Consider the following 11,184-nt stretch of genomic DNA (forward strand, 5'->3'; position numbering starts at 1 on the left):
TCCTTCGCTTTCCTGCCCAATTTGTCTGTATCATTGGCACCGAGGGACGGGTATCCGACAGGTCTGTACGCGCAGATAACGCAGCTCGATGTGGTGAGAGCGTTTTCTTCAACAACAGATTGATCTCACCCGTTGAAGTGCTCAGTGCGTCGCAGTTTCACTTTTTATATTGTTTGGTTCTCTGCTCCGGATCACTGAAAAAATTGTAATTCTTTGAATAAAGAAATCTTCACTGTTTAATCATTACTAAATAATTTATTACTACTTTTTATCTATTTGTAACTATTTTTTAATTATTTTAATATTTTTTATGAGTGTATTTGAGAGACCCCATGTGCCAGCGGCTCAGGCAGAGAGAGACCCGGTAATGCGGTAGGTTACCGCGGGCCAGTACCGGCGGAGCTACACAATGATGTATGTGGAAGACCGCGCTACCCTAACAATGAAGATACGCCTGCTGCCATAGGGGGAATAACGGGGAAGTGGTCCCAACCCCTGAGTAGGAACATACAATAAAGATGGTCCCAGGCGCAATGTAGGTAAGTCAGGAAACACTCGGTTCAAAGAACCAGAGCGAAGTGTGAAAGGACAAAGTACACAACCGAGTAATAATAAATTCTATGTATTGAACAATTGTGCACTTGGACTTTGTTTGTTGATTGCTCAATACCATACTTGCCAACTCTCCCGGAATGTCCGGGAGACTCCCGAAATTCGGGTAGGTCTCCCAGACTGCCAGGAGAGCAGGTGTCACCCGCCGGGGTATCGGGCAGCTCACCCGACCCCCGGCAAACTTACCTGCCTCCGGCGGTCCGCTCCATCCCGGGCGCCGCCATCTTGGATCCGGGTCTGCGCATGCGCAGATCCGCAACTTATAAAATCTATGCCTGTCCTCCTATTGGCCAGGTAATCCTGGCGCCAAATACAAAAGGCACTTCCTCCAAACCCTTAGTGCCTGTTCCTCAGTTGCCTTTTGGGTACCTTAGATGTGGCTACTCTAATCTACTAGTCTGCAAAGCTGACACTCCATTCAAGTACCACTATCTGTACTACTCGTCTGCAAAGCTGACACTCTACTCACGTACCTGCTACTATCTCGTCTGCAAAGCTGACACTCCATTCAGGTACCAACTATTTGTACTACTCGTCTGCAAAGCTGACACTCTACTCACGTACCTGCTACTATCTCATCTGCAAAGCTGACACTTTATTCAGGTACCAACTATCTGTACTACTCGTCTGCAAAGCTGACACTCTACTCACGTACCTGCTACTATCTCGTCTGCAAAGCTGACACTCCATTCAGGTACCAACTATCTGTACTACTCATCTGCAAAGCTGACACTCTACTCACGTACCTGCTACTATACTCGTCTGCAAAGCTGACACTCTACTCATGTACCCGCTACTACTCGTCTGCAAGCCGACACTCCGTTCAGGTACCAACCATCTATTCTACTAGTCTGCTAAGCTGACACTCTACTTACGTACCTGCTACTATACTCGTCGGCAAGGCTGACATTCTATTCTAATACCTGTTATCCTACCTGCTGGGTTCCAAACTTCCCAAGAGGGCCTCGTGCAGTACTCTAGCAGGGGCCGCGACCTGCGAGCAAGACGCAGCTAAGACCATACTGCCTTGCGGCAGTTCCTGGTGAACACCGTCTGCTCGTTAGACTCTGCGCCCTGTTGGTGTAGCGCTAAACTGTGCAGACCCTAGGATTCGCATTGTAAAGACCTGCTATCGCTTGAGACCGTGACAGTAGGAACAGGAATAACTTTTCTTTACCATGACGGATCCCAACGTAGAACCCTCAGCAAAAGATATGTTACAGCATTTACTTAACCGAGTGGAGCAACAGGATTCGATTCAGCGACAGCTCCTACAAGGATTCCAAAGCCTTGCTGCTTGCCTCGATGCCGTCCAAGTACCTCCAGTTGTCCAAGCGGCAAATCCTCCAGAACCTGTGGCCCCTCTTCCCTTCAATTCTACTTTGCGCCTCCCAACTCCTTCTAAGTTTGACGGGGACCCCAAATTATGCCGGGGTTTCCTGAACTAGTGTTTAATACAGTTTGAACTCCAGCCACAGAACTTTCCCACTCAGCGGTCCAAGGTGGCTTATCTCATATCACTCCTGTCAGGCCAGGCTTTAACCTGGGCTTCACCCCTTTGGGAACGTGATGATCCTCTACTGGCGGATAGTGCTGCTTTCACAGCAGCGTTTCGTAGAATATTTGACGAACCCGGAAGAGTCACCTCAGCAGCATCTAGCATCCTCCACCTTCGTCAAAGTTCCCGCTCAGTGGCTCAATATGTCATCCAATTTCAAACATTGTCATCTGAACTGCGCTGGAACAATGATGCTTTAGTGGCCACCTTCTGGCAGGGCCTATCCGATAAAATCAAAGACGCCTTGGCTTCACAGGAGTTACCCCCCACACTTGAAGCTTTGATTTCGCTTTGCAACAGGGTGGACCTTCATTTTCGCGAGAGGTCTTCTGAGAAGGACGCTTCCCGGCGTATACCGACCAGACTTGCAACTCACTTTTCCCGTCCGGTGCCGGAGGATGAGCCCATGCAAATTGGGGGCTCTCGTCTGACCCCAGAGGAACGTGACAGGAGGCTCAAGAACAAGCTGTGCCTATACTGCGCTGATCTAGGACATTTCTTGAACTCCTGCTCCAAGAGGCCGGGAAATGCCAGACCCTAACCTGCTCCGGAGAGGTCAGATTAGGGCTTTTCCAAACCTCTCCTTCCAGTAAAACTCCCAATATCTGTTCTTTCCCTGTTATCCTCTACGGGCCCTCAGGTTCCATTCATACATCTGCCCTCTTGGACTCAGGAGCAGCTGGGAATTTTATTTCTTTTTCTTTGGTTTCACAGGCTTCCATACCAACGGTGCCGTTGGAGATTCCTGTTTCCATCACCGCCATAGACGGCTCCCGAATTGCTAATGGTACTGTGGATCTTCGCACCAAACCTATCGTCTTGCAAGTTGGAGCACTTTATCGTGAAGAAATCACTTTCCATGTACTTCCCTCTACCACGACTCCCATCATCCTGGGCCTACCCTGGCTCCAGCAACACTCCCCCCAGATAAATTGGTCCACCTCTCAACTTCTCTCTTGGGGTCCGGTGTGCTTCCAGAAGTGTCTCACTCGAGTGTGACATCTCCGAGCCATTTCTACTTCACCTCAATCCACAACTCTACCCGAGCACTATCATTCCTTCCTGGATGTGTTTGATAAAGTTCGCTCCGAACATCTACCACCTCATCGCTCATGGGACTGTCCCATTGAACTCCTGCCCGGGAAGATTCCTCCACGAGGGCGAGTATACCCGTTATCTTTACCTGAGACCTCCTCTATGTCAGAGTATGTTAAGGAGAATCTTCTACGTGGGTTTATCAGACCTTCTTCATCCCCTGCAGGAGCAGGTTTTTTCTTCGTGAAAAAAAAGACGGGTCGTTGAGACCATGCATTGACTATCGTGGATTGAATGCTATAACAATAAAGAACCGTTATCCCATCCCACTCATCACTGAGCTCTTCGATCGGATCAAGGGGGCTCGTGTCTTCACCAAACTAGACCTAAGAGGCGCTTATAATCTTATTCAGATCAGAGCCGGAGACGAATGGAAGACGGCATTTAATACACGTGATGGTCATTACGAATATCTAGTAATGCCATTTGGTCTTTGCAACGCACCTGCGGTATTCCAAAGTTTCGTTAATGAAATATTATCCGCGCCCTGTTGGTGTAGCGCTAAACTGTGCAGACCCTAGGATTCGCATTGTAAAGAGCTGCTATCGCTTGAGACCGTGACAGCAGGCAAATATCTCACATATGGCAACACGCTCCTCAGAATGACGCGATTTGCAGCGAATCGCATCATTTTGGCCCCGCCCCAGTGAAAAACGGCATTTTGTCGCTGGGGCGGAGCCAAAATGATGCAAATTGCCACGCACCGCCCCTCCCGCCCTTCATCCACGCCCCCTGCCTGGGATCTCCCAGAATTAGCTTGCCAAAGGTTGGCAAGTATGTTCAATACATTGAGACTGAGTCATTAAGGAGAATAAAGCATAAAAAAGGAGTAACTTTGTACCTGGGCAAAACCATGTTGAATTTGAGGGGGAGGTAAATTTAAAATGTGGAGACAGATTTATAGTTGGGGTAGGACATGTCATAGATCAACTTACAATTTCAGTGTAAACATAAAGCTATTACGTATTTGTGTCTTAGATGAAAAAATATCCAGTATTTAACTTATGTGCAAAATAAATATAACAGAGGGATTGCATGAGACCGAGGTGATATAAACGGTGAGGGGGCTGGCAGTAGAAAAAGTACAGGCATACCAGGAGTTAACTTATCTGGGTGGTTGTAAGAATCTGAGTTACCGATCAGTGGAACCGGAAGGGGAGGAGTTAGGTTCCCAGAGGAGGCTTATAACATATAGGAAAAGGATATGACTTCACCTTGCCTCTGGAGTTGTTAGTGAGTATATGCTCCCTGCTGTCCGGTAAGTGTGGCTGTGTAAAGTGGTTTTTCCCAGTTTTTTTACATTGTGTGATACTGTTTGCATTCCATATATTGCTGTTTTTCTGTTACTGTAATTGTTATTGCCAATCGTTGTTTTTGTGCTTTTGGCCTTCTGATTCTCTTCCCCACTTTATCACCTCCTGTCTGTTTTTTCCCAATCCTTTCACCTCCCCCATTTCCACTTCCCCCGGATTTTTTTTCTTCTTTACCCCCCCCTCTGACCAATTCCGAATATGCTGAGGGCCAAGAGGGTTCGGGTTCCCCCTCATCGCCTCGCCGAGGCTTTCCCCCGTCCCGCGGCCCTTAGTAAGCGGCGAGCCCAGCTCAAGGACTCGCCGCTGGGTGTATCTCCCCCTCCCCCCGGGTAGCGTGGTAGGCAGGCCCGGGGCCTCGGCCGCAGCTGCGGCAGCTGAAAAGGTTAAAGCGCATGCGCGCCGGCGCGCGCGCACGCAGACACGTGCGGGTCCAGTCGCGCATGGGCACATGGATTCTCAGGGTCCGGCGGCCATGTTAGAAGCGGGCGCTCCAGGAGCGCCCGTCGATCCGCTCTCAGCTCCTTCCGTGCCTGTTTCCTCCGCTGACCCCTCACCTGTCGGTGACCAGGTGGTCAATACAGATGGTGGAGGGGGCGCTGCAGGCTCTGCAGAATCAGCGGGGGGGGGGGGGGGGTCCGGCGCCAGTGCCTTTTTGGCTGGGTCACATTCTTCTCCCCCCGTCAAAGGGTCCTCTGAATTAACCCTTTGTGCACCATTAAACACCATTGTTTCCACCTCCCCTCGGTCCACCTCTGTTACCCGCCCCCCCTCCCTCCCTTTTCCATCTCAGGCTTCATTAGTGTGCCCCCCCCTTGTCCCAGCTACTACATGTTCCCACCTCTACTTTCCTTCCCTCCCCCCTGGCATTTCTGGCCCCCTTTTTTCTGCTGGGACACCTGTCCCTTCATTCCCCCCCCTTCCCCAATATAATATTCCCTTATCCTCCGTTAGGTCTGTCCCTCATCTAGGTGCTGCGGTTGCTTCTACACAGAGTACGTTTACAGCCAGTACATTAGTGTCTGGCTCTGGGTAAACCAGGGGGCTCACATATTCTCTACCCGGGCGCACTCAGAATGTCACTGCGGGCCATACAGTGATGTCTGGCCCCCCTTGGGCAGGTTATATGCCTCCTTGGGTGTCGGGCTATGGGCCCAGTCAGACGCATTTCCCGGGTGTCCTTCAGCCCCCTCTTCCGGGGGAGGGGGTGGTTTCTGGCAGGATGCCGCACAGTCAAGGTTTTTCACCTTATCCTTTTGGGATGTCTTGCCCTCCTTGGGGATTCCACCCAGGGTATTTTCCTCCTCCGTCTGCTTATGGTCCATATTTCTCTGGTCCCGGCTGTCCGGGTAATGTTGTTGTAACCTTGAATGTTTCTTCCACAGTGGTGGCAGGTCCAGAGGGGCCGCAGGGTCCCGTCTCCTCGCTGACAGTGCCTGTAGGGACTAGCGACGTGCAGTTGATGACTGGGGGGCCAGTTTTGGGGCAGGGTCAAGCGTCCTCCTGGGCGGGTCCTCGGGTCGTCCCTTGCACGGCGGCATCAGGTTCGCAGAACCAGCAAGCAGGTGCTCTTGTGGCATCTGACCGTAGTTTAAGTGAGCAGAGCATGGCACTGCCGGGGAGAGCGAGGACCGGGGGCTCCAGGTCGGAAGTTTCTTGTTCTCTCTCCCCGTCTGCAGTTGTGCCGGGGCATGTGAGATCCGGTCGGAGATCTGGGCGTGCTTCTTATATGGAAGCGGCATCATCGGCCACGGTGGGCCCGTCATCTGGTGTGGAAGGAGGTGGCCGTGTAATCGGTGAGCATGCCAGCGGGGGGGTCTGGTACTAGCTCCGATTTAAGTTCTTCAGCCTCAGAGAGTGAGGTTCCGGCCAGGTCTGACAGTGCAGACGCAAAGTTGGTGAGGCTCCTGAAGAGGAAATTGCAGAGTTCCCGCCGTAGGGCGGAGGTTGGAGGTGGGGGGCCTCGGGAGGACAGTGGCACCTCGGGAGGTGATGTTGTGCGCTGTGCTAATACAGCGGTCCTCAGTGATATCAGGAGCAGTGTGCGCAGTAAGATACGTGCTGGTCGGTTTGTGGACATGTTTGCCATCACAAAAAAGGCCAATGATGGCTTAATAGCAGCACGGTCACGCTCTGGCATGGGGGAGGAAGCATATCAGAGTTTTCAGAGTTGGTTGGAGGGCTTCCTAGTTTTTGCTACATGTTATCTGGAAACCAGGCCAGCTGAGCACATGAGCGTGATTAAGTACATATACTTAATACAAGGGATGTTTACCCGATCCAGGGGTATTATGTGGAGGCGGTACGATGAGGCCTTCCGGAGGAAGCAAGATGGTATGTCATTGATGGATTTTGGGTGTAAGGACGTGGAGGTATGGTTGGATGTGACACAGCCGAGGATGGCTGGTACTGATGTGGGTGTGGCAAGACAGAGGCAGCCCCCTGTGCGGTTTAGTCAGCCCTTTCGAGGGAAGTGTTTTGCTTTCAACGGGGGCCAATGTGTGAGAGGTGCGGCCTGCAGATTCAGACATGTGTGTTCAGCCTGCAGTGGGGGTCACCCAAGGAGGGAGTGCCCCAGGAGGAACGGTCCTGCCACAACTGATAGACCAGCCACTGGAGGCGCGACTCTGTAAGGCGGCATCGCCCATTGTATTGGTTGAGCTTGGGAAATGGCTGGGGTGGTACCCTGATAGGAGGGCTGCTGAGTTTTTATGGAATGGTTTCAATGTTGGGTTCATATTGGTGGTGACAGGTGTGGTGCAGACTGGTACGCCCCCGGAATTTGAAATCGGCTTCGGAATTACCGATGGTGTCAGGCGCCGTCCGCACGGCCGCCTGACTGCCTGACCGCGCGTCTGGTTGCTAGGCAACCAGACGCATCACTTCCGGATCTCCCCTGCCATCTACCCCTCGCTGTATGACGCGCCCCGTTGCTAGGCAACGGGACGCTATGTAGGATTCCCGGCGGAGATCATTTCGGACCGTGGAGTCCAATTCACATCCCATTTTTGGAGAACCTTTTGTAAGAGATTGAACATAGAATTGAAATTCTCTTCGGGATACCATCCGCAAACCAACGGACAGACGGAGCGAATCAATCAGGATCTCGAGACATTCCTCCGCTGTTTTACCTCCGACAACCAGAATAAATGGTCTCAATTCCTTCCTTGGGCGGAGTTCTCCCATAATCAACACATTCATGAGTCTACCGGATTCTCCCCTTTCTTTATTGTATACGGAAGTCATCCTGTGTTTCCGGATCCTTTTCCAGTGTCCTCTTCACCGGTTCCAGCCGTAGATACTCTTTATCGGGAGTTTTCTCTCATTTGGGCTAAGACTAAGATGGCTTTACTCAAGGCTACTCAGCATCACAAAATCTTTGCAGATCGTCATCGGAGGGCCACTCCTCTCTTAAAGGTGGGAGACCAAGTATGGCTATCCACCCGGGACCTAAAACTAAAGGTTCCTTCTATGAAGATGGCTCCTCGATTTATTGGCCCGTACACCATCATGCAAGTCATTAATCCTGTATACTTTAAATTGAAACTTCCTCCTCCTCTGAGATGTCATAATACTTTTCATGTCTCATTACTACGACCAGTGGTACTCAATAAATTCTATCGACCTCCCTGTCGTCCTCCACCAATACAAACCTCTTCTGGAACTGAATTCGAAGTCAATCGGATCTTGGCCTCTCGCATTCTTCGTGGCAAACAGCAATTTCTTGTCCATTGGAAAGGTTTTGGCCCAGAGGAGAGATCATGGGTGGACAAACAGGACCTTCACGCTCCTAGAATTCTCAAAAAGTTCCTTCAAACAGGAGGAAGAAGAGGAGGGTATACTGTCAGGCGCCGTCCGCACGGCCGCCTGACTGCCTGACCGCGCGTCTGGTTGCTAGGCAACCAGACGCATCACTTCCGGATCTCCCCTGCCATCTACCCCTCGCTGTATGACGCGCCCCGTTGCTAGGCAACGGGACGCTATGTAGGATTCCCGGCGGCAGGTATGACAGCGCTGCAGCGCTGATGCTGATTGGGTCACCACATTATTTAAACCTCTTCCTGCCCTCTAATCAGTGCCAGAGTATCAGGTCTTCCTGTCTCCAGCGTTTGTGTGTACCAGTTGCTGTATTTGTTCCTGACATTCCTCGTGCTGCTTGTGACCCTTTTGACCCGGACCGTTTGACCACCCCTATTTGGATTCTGCCTTTGTACTGCGCTCCCTGAAAGTTACCGACCCGGCTTGCCTCACCATTCTTCTGGATTTCCCTCTGTACCTCCTCTACCTGAACGTTGCTGAACCGGCCTGTCTGACACCCCCTTGTATCTCGCTGTGGACTCTAGGAAGGACCGCGACCTGCGTGTCCCTGCAGCGGAGTCCATACTTCCTTGCGGGGGTTCCTGGTGAATACCAGGGGCACGTTAGACTCCGCGCCTTCCTCTGAGTTGCGCCAACAACAGCAGGTACCCACTACCAGTCATACACCCACTATCAGTCGTGACAGTATACTCTGGCCATGACAACGGAAGGGTCTGGTGAACCGTCTGCTCGTGACCTACTCCTGCATTTGGCTCAACGAGTGGAGCAACAAGAAGCAGCCCAAGCGCATCTTCTACAATGTGTCCAAGGGATTGCTACCCGCTTCGATACATTTCAGAATGCTGTACCCGCTACACCAGCCATAACCTCTGCGGCATCCACAGCATCCAGTGTGGTCACGGTCTCTACAGCGGCCTCCGGTGTACGCATCCCGACACCCGAAAAGTTTGACGGTGATCCCAAGAAGTGCAGGGGCTTTCTGAACCAATGTGCCATTCAATTTGAGTGCAACCCAGGGGCCTTTTCTTCAGAACGCACCAAAGTAGCCTTTCTCATCTCCCTCCTCAGTGGTCAAGCCCTTGCCTGGGCCTCACCTTTATGGGAACAAGGAGGTCCACTTCTTAATAACTCCAACTCTTTCATTGAAGCTTTCAGGAAAGTCTTCGATGATCCCGGAAGAGTTGCTTCTGCAGCTACCAGCTTGTTAAACCTCCGCCAAGGTGACCTGTCCGTGGGGCAATACGCAGTTCAATTTCGAACCCTGGCTTCCGAGTTAAAATGGAATAACGAGGCACTGGTGGCAACCTTTTGGCAAGGTCTGGTGGACCGGATTAAGGATGAGCTAATTTCCAGAGAACTCCCGGCGGAGTTAGATTCTCTCATCTCCATGTGCATCAAGGTGGATTTGCGCTACCAAGAGCGCACGCAGGAACGCGCTCCTGGCAAACGGTTCATACCACGGCTAGCACCCCAGTTCCAAAATCCCATCCTGCCAGTGGACGAACCAATGCAAGTAGGACGCTCTAAATTATCCCTTGAAGAGAGGGAGAGACGCTTCAAACAACGCCTGTGTCTGTATTGTGGAGATCCGGGACACCTGCTAAGAGTCTGTCCCAAGAAACCGGAAAACTCTTCCTCCTAAACGGTGGCGGGGAGGCCGTTTTAGGAGAATCCACAGTTGCTCCCTATTCTAAAGAAAATTCCCCAGAATTTCAGATGGCTGTCATCCTGAGCACCCCCAAGGGTACCTTTTCCACCACGGCCTTTGTGGACTCCGGCTCCTCCGGGAACTTCATTTCGGCAGATCTAGCTTCGCAGCTCCAAATACCTCTAAACCCATTGCCCCAACCGTTATCTCTGACGGCAGTCGACGGAAGTCGTGTCACTCATGGCTCCATCTCCTCCGTGACTTCTCCTGTTCGGTTGATGGTAGGAGTACTTCATAGCGAAATGATCCAACTTTTGGTGTTGCCGAGGTCCATTAATCCCCTCATCTTGGGGCTACCGTGGCTGAGAAAACATTCTCCTCAGATGGATTGGGACCACGCTCAAGTTATGTCGTGGGGTTCAGGATGTCGCTTTGAATGTCTGTCTAGAGTCTTGCCTCCAAAATGTCAAGTAATGGCTCATTCCGAGCTAACCCACCTTCCTGAGGCCTATATAGAATTCCAAGATGTATTCAGTAAAGTGGAAGCGGAGATCTTGCCTCCTCATCGTCCCTGGGATTGCGCTATTGTTTTATCCCCTGACCAACCCATCCCCAAAGGGAGGACCTACCCTTTATCTCGTCCAGAGACGTCAGCCATGTCTCAATATATTTCAGAAAATCTGAAACGGGGATTTATCCGCAAATCCACTTCCCCAGCGGGTGCAGGGTTTTTTTTTGTTAAGAAGAAGGATGGGTCTCTTCGGCCTTGTATTGATTATCGTCCTCTCAACCGCATCACTGTCAAGAATCGATATCCACTACCTCTCATCTCCGACCTCTTTGACAAACTCAGTGGATCTCAAATCTTTTCCAAACTAGATCTCCGTGGGGCCTATAATTTGATTCGCATCAAAGAAGGAGACGAATGGAAAACGGCCTTTAACACCAGAGATGGACATTTCGAGTACCTGGTGATGCCCTTCGGCCTCTGCAACGCCCCAGCCATCTTCCAAACCTTTGTTAACGATATCTTTCATGACCTGTTGTACACTTCTGTGGTAGTGTATTTAGACGATATATTAATATTTTCTAAAGATCTGAAGACTCATCGGGAACAAGTAAAGGAGGTCTTACGTAGACTC

Source organism: Mixophyes fleayi, chromosome 5 (assembly GCF_038048845.1).
Source record: "Mixophyes fleayi isolate aMixFle1 chromosome 5, aMixFle1.hap1, whole genome shotgun sequence".
Lineage (NCBI taxonomy): Eukaryota > Metazoa > Chordata > Amphibia > Anura > Limnodynastidae > Mixophyes > Mixophyes fleayi.